The sequence below is a fragment of the Diabrotica undecimpunctata genome, chromosome 6, assembly GCF_040954645.1.
Source record: "Diabrotica undecimpunctata isolate CICGRU chromosome 6, icDiaUnde3, whole genome shotgun sequence".
Lineage (NCBI taxonomy): Eukaryota > Metazoa > Arthropoda > Insecta > Coleoptera > Chrysomelidae > Diabrotica > Diabrotica undecimpunctata.
The window spans coordinates 126330269-126337138 of NC_092808.1; positions in this window are offsets into that span (position 1 = coordinate 126330269).

The window sequence follows — 6870 nt, forward strand, 5'->3', positions numbered from 1 at the left end:
CTGTTGACATTATCTACTGACAACACTTATTTTCATATAAACAATGATTTCTATAAACAAAATTTTTAGGCTGTGCTTTAAATCCATTATTAGCTAATATATTGACGGAAGATTTCAAAACAAATATTCCTAATCAAAATTTAAAGCCCACAATACGTTGGAAATATGTAGATGATCTTTTGAACACACTTCTGGTTAATATAAATAAAAGATAAAAAAGAGGAGTCAATAAAACTTACAATGGAAAAGAAATAAAATAAATCGTTGCCTTTTCTGGATGTTTTAATCTCAAAGGAAAATAGTGGATATGGGAGTGATGTATACAAAAACCAACACATATGAACATATATCTAAATTATAAATCAAATCACAATATAAATGTTTAAAAGGGAGTCATTAAATCATTATATGATAGAACTAAAATTGCTTGTTGTAATGACAACATATCTCCTCTTACATATCTCTGCATTAGTGGAATATTGTGAGTTGGTAACACTAGTTGACAGTTGATGGTGAAGCATGGTACAATGAATACACTTGAATGTGTATTCATTGTAATGTACAATAAAAGAATTAAGCGTTAACAAAGTTGTTTGACTAATGAGAACAGTACAATAATACATAGCGCAATCAGTAGGATCGGAATCAGTTTATTTCACATATAAACCTATTATTATAAATGATGAAGATCAAAATGTTAATATTGAGAATATTTTATATAGTGACATAGGTAGTGCGGAAAATATTAATGATAACAATGAAACATTGAGTCGTGGTACTCGGATAAGAAGACAACTAGTTTATTTAAAAGACTTTGTGACTGATTGTGGTGATAGCTATGATTCAAGTTAATTAGGGAGATGTAGTATAGTAAGCTATGAATATTGTGAGTTCGTAACACTAGTTGATAGTGAAGGTAGGAGACGACATGGTCGATCGGATGATACATCTATGTTAAGTGGTAATGTTAATGTACAATAAAAGAATTAAGCGTTAACAATGTTGTTTGACTAATGAGAACAGTACAATAATACAGTCATGAAATGGCGTGACAAGAGGGATTGTTACGCATTGGAACAGAGGATATAGATGAACATAAGCCCGAAGGTAACACCGAAAATCATGCTTTGGAACAAACTAATTCAATATTGAGATTTTTTTTTATTAACATTTAAGGTTTTTACAATCTGTTTTGCAGTGAAAACAATAAGTAAAATTTTTTGTCTTTACATGACAGAGGGATGTAAGGTCCAGTGACCAAATCATCACGACACAAATTGGCTTATTTACCGGTAGGATGCGCACAAACACTGATACGCGAGCACTAAAAGCGGCACTGATCACAATGGCTGGGTGCTGTTGAAGGCGTAACTCCCACTGCTGTAGGCTCTGTCGGGATCGGTGAGGTAGGTCCAAGGGTTCATGTCGTTTCAATCTCTTCGCTTGTTGGTTGTTGAGAAGATTGTGTGCCAGGGTATTAGGATGCACCCGCAACCTGTTTTGATATTATTCAGAAGATTTTTTGCACTCTTCAGAGACTGTTAGTACCTGAAGATCTCTATGTATTGCATCATTCTGGATATACCAAGGTGCATTAGCGATTGTTCTCAGAGTTTTGGATTGGAATCTTTGTATTATCATAATATTAGATTTGCTAGCTGAACCCCAGAGCTGTGAGCCATATGTCCAAATGGGTTTTATTATTGTATTGTATATCAGCAGCTTGTTGTCAATCGATAGGTGAGAGTTTTTTCCCAACATCCAGTAAAGTTTTCTGTATAAAATTCCCAATTGAAGCCTTTTCGTCCATATATGTTTGGACCAAGTTAGACGTTTGTCAAGGTGAATACCTAAGTATTTTACGTCATGCTTTTGGGGCAAAGGATGTCCATTGAGGTTAACTTGTGGACATGTACTTCTTCTTAGAGTGAATGTAATTTGTGTGGATTTTGAGGGGTTTACTCTAATTCTCCAGAGTTTAAGCCATTCATTTGTTTTGTTCAGATGTAGTTGCAGTCTCTCTGATGCTATTATTGGGTTGCTATGAGTGGCCAAGATAGCAGTATCATCTGCGAATGTTGCAAGCGTTAGGTTATTGCTTATTGGCAAGTCAGCCGTATATATCAGGTACAGAATTGGTCCGAGCACACTACCCTGAGGTACACCAGATAGGATGGGGTAGAGTTTTGTATAGGCTTCACTATATTTTACCAGATATCTCCTTTCTGTAAGGTATGATTGAAGCAGTTTAAAGTAAGGGTAAGGTAAATTTTTCTTTAATTTGTACAGAAGTCCTGTATGCCACACCTTGTCAAAAGCTTGAGAGGCGTCTAAAAAGGCTGCAGTACAGTATTGCTTGTTCTCGAGACTACTTCTTATTGTTGTGTATAGTCTGTGAACTTGTTCGATTGTACCATATTGGTTACGAAAACCGAATTGATGTTCAGCTATGAGACACTTTTCGTCCAATATTGGTTTAATTTTCGTAGCAGAAGTTTTTCGAAGACCTTAGAGATGACTGGGAGTAGACTAATCGGTCGGTATGAGTTGACATCTTTTGGATCTTTACCAGGTTTTTGAATGAGTATAATCTGTGCCACTTTCCATTGCAATGGGGAAGTAATGCAGACTAAGCATAGCATTGAAGATCATAGTGATTATTCTGTAACAGTCATTGGTTAGTTCCTGGAGGATCTTACCCGTTATGAGGTCGAATCCCGGAGCCTTATTGGGTTGTATCTTATTCTTTATTATCTGTTTTATTTCTTTAATATTAAACTTGGTGATTGGTAGTTCCATTTGATATGGAGCCTCAAGAAAATAATTAAATGGTTCTTCTTGTTCTAATGGCACTACTCTGTTAAATGGATTAAATACTGTAGAAAGATGTTCAGCGAATGTCTCAGATTTTTCTGTGTCTGTTCTTGCCCATTTACCTTTGACATTTTTTAGAGGAGGTATGGCGTCTTGTGGACCTTTTACCTTTCTCGTCGCCTTCCATAGAGAATAATTGGTGTCTTTGGACGGAGTCAAATTTTCTAAGTAAGTTTGGATCCCCCTGTTTTTCTCCTCTTTTAATAGATTTTTAAGTCTTCTGGTAATTCTGTTTAAATTTTGTTTGTCAATAGGAGCGTGTGTGTTTTGCCACTTTTTCCTAAGTTTTCTTTTCTCATCGATCAGGTTTTTTGCACTTTGCGAACAGTTTATGCTTTCCTTCCATGTTGTTTGTTCAGGAGTAGAAATCCAACCTGCCTTTTGTATGGAGGTAGTAAGTTGTTATACCGCATTTTCAATTTGTAATTCTGTTTTAAGTGGCAAGTTCGTTGGTATCTGTTCTGCTAGTGTGCTTTCGGAATATTTTCCAATTTGTTTGATTATTGGTTAGGACTGGGGGCTTATTTCTGAGTATGATTTTGGAGTCTAGGTCAATTAGAATGGGAGAATGATCTGAAGAGAGGTCCCAGCATGATTCTATTGCTAAATAGTTAAGAGAGATACTTTTAATCATACAGAAGTCTAAGAGATCTGGTGTTTTATTTGGATCTGTAGGCCAATAAGTTGGTTCTCCTGTAGATATGTGTTGTAGGTTGTTTCCTGTTATTGACTTCAGCAGTTGTCTACCCCTTGTTGTAATTACCCTAGAGCCTAAGTGATGATGTTTACAGTTAAAATCTCCTCCTGCTATGAATTTGTGTCCAAGAGAATTGAAATAGGTGCTAAAGTTGTTTTCGTTGATTGGTTGACCAGGAGGACAGTAGACCGCAGATAAGGTAAGGTTACCTAGCCAGTCTTCGATGACAATGCTAGTTGATTGCAGGTACTTTTCACTGAACTTATTTAACTCATGGTGTTTTATATTAGATTTGATAATGATAGCTGTGCCACCGTGTGCCTTGTTATTTGGATGTTTTGTGTAGTGGACAATGTATTTTGGAATTTTGATATAGTTTTTGTCTATTAGATGAGCTTCTGATACAAGCATAACATCAATTTTCTTCTCGTCGAGGAAAATTTTTATTTCTTGGATGTGGTTCGTTAGGCCATTTGAGTTCCAGACGGCTATTTTAAGTCTGTGTTGCATTAGTGCATTTTGGAAATCATAGTCATAAGAAGATTAAGTATAGTGTCCATTCTCTCTACTAGTTTTGTCATCAGGTTTTCAAGGTTGGCAATTTTCGTTGAATGGTTTGAGCCGACATTAGTTTGTTGATTTGTGATTTCATCCGCTTGACTATTTCCTGAAGTTTTTTGAGCGTAAGAAACACCAGGGATTACTTTTTGACTATTGGTTTCATAGGTGTCTGTTCTGTGGGTCTCTTGATTCTTTCTGATGAATGTTCTTTCTTCCTTTGTTTGGTAGGTGTAATAATGAGTTTTTTTCTCATTGAGTGCTTTGGTTATGTTTCGGTAATATTCAGAAGTTGAGGGCTGGATCTTTACTTGGTCGTTATAGAGACATTTGATGGAATATCCCAGAGGGGATATTGTTTCTAACAATTGTCGAAGAAGTTGTATATCACCTACATCTGAAACAAATATGGGTGGGGGTTGAATACTTTCTTTAACTGCATCAGTTCTGGTTTGGTTGGTCTCATCAGGTACTTCATCTAAGCTAGCAAATCTATTAGACGTTGGTGTGGGTGCTTTGAGCCAGTAATCGTTCATTATTGTTTGTTTTAGTTGTTTATCACCTCCAGGGCTGTCATTTCTTGCTCGTTTGTGGGTTTGAACAGTTTTCCATTCTTGATCTTGGTTTTCTTGGCTATCTTGTGGATTAGCGATGTATATTTGTGACGGTAGATAAGAAGAAGAAGAAGCATGATTAGAAAGAAAAGAGTTACCTGGTTGTTCATGTTGATTCTCAGTTGACTCTGTCTCTTGGAGTAGTATATTGGTTGAGCAATTTTCATTGCTTTGTTGTTCGCTAGACAAGGTTCTGTTGCTCGATGGTTGTTGCTTGGTAGTTATTTGCAGATTAGCAATGTGTTTTTCTGAAGTTAAATTTCTCGGCGGAAATCTGCTCACTTTGTTTGAATTTAAGAACGGATTGTCTATGTCCATCCTGTATCACGATTAAATATTTTATACATCACGATCAATTATTTATGATACGCCTATGTCTTCTGGATTCTGGTAGAGAACTGTATACGGATAATTATTATACAAGTGTCTCCAGAACAGTACAATAATACAGTCATGAAATGGCGTGACAAGAGGGATGTGCTTATGCTCAGCACCCTTAGAGATAATCCAAAAGAAGTCTTGCAAAGAGGTGGTGCAGTAGAAAACCCCCAAGCAATAATCAATTATAACGGAGCTAAATCTTACATTGACCTCTCTGACCAAATAAAAGCATATTCTCACTGTCTTCGCAGAGGAATGGTACGGAAAGCTTGCCATCGAATTATTATTGGGGTCTGCATAAGCCCGAAGGTAACACCGAAAATCATGCTTTAGAACAAATTATTCATGTATGCTCATGTAATCATGTATGCTCTGTAAAAAACATTATTGTGTTGAATGCTTCTTTACTACACACCGGGCAAAAGCTGTATAAAACATGAAGTTCTATCTTCAATTTTTTTTATTGTATTTGCGTGGGTATAATGTAAATGTTAATTTGAGAACTACTACTTATGTTTAGAAGTATGTTTTCCGTTTGCTTTTGTTTTAGTCTGTAGGTATTCAAACATTTTTCAAGTAACTTTATTTTATATTTTTTGAATAAATATTACAAAAGGGAATATATCATTAATTTGTATTTTTTCAAGTGACAAAAATATACTATATAGGTGTAATATTTTTTCGGACCAAAATCACTACTTGGCTTTCCGGGCCACATATTTTCAACTTCCATATAAATACTACACAAATGCGACACACCGTGTATGCCACGATCCCCAAAATACCAGACTGCATTTAGGGACAACATATTGCCACGCGATCCGAACAACAAAATTGGGTGTGGCACGCGCATTATACCACGTGGCACGTGTTAAGTAAATTAAAAAATAAAAAAACACCAGGAGAGGACAGAATACTGAACGAACTCCTAAAGTACGAAGGATCCGATTCGACCAAACAACTATTAAAAGTAATCCAAAAATTAATAGAACAAAACAGAATTCCTCAAGATCATGCACCGACGGTATATTTATAATGAGGCAAGTGCAAGAGAAATCACGAGGTACTTTAGTGCTTCATATAATTCTCTCCTAACTGTATCATAAGCTTTTCTGAAGCAATGGAAACTGGAAAGTATATGCGTTTCTTTCTTATATTGATCTTTCAGCTGGAGTCTCTCTTAGAGTAAACATTTGCTCGACGGCTCCTGTTCCGCTTATAGACCCATATTGATACTGAACTATTATGTTTTCGCATTCCACATCTCCACCACCTTGTAGCTTACTTTGAACCGAGCGATGCCACTATAGTTATCGCATTTTTTTTCAGGGAATTGTAAACCGGCACAGCCACTTAAAGCTAAGGGTGTTTGTGAAACCGGTCGTACTGTGTCAGTTGGCTTATTGCACATTTTCCATTTCTTCTTGCTACCAATTCCAGCATTCTGGAACCCTGTACAGGTGCAGTGGATGGGTACCATGTTTTGGAGTCACTTGATATACCAGGTCTCCAGTGTTTCCGCCTGTGATACCGACGGCCAAAATTGAATTTCTTAAGTATGCAACCAACTTTACGGGGTCAACTGAATTTTTGAATCCTATTGCTAATGTTGTATTTTAAGTTTTTTATTATAATTTAAAATATTGAATCATATATGAAAATCTTTATTACTCACATTGAGAAAATATGATATTCTGTATTGACACATTTAAATATTTTGAAATTTGATAGAATTGACAACTCTGT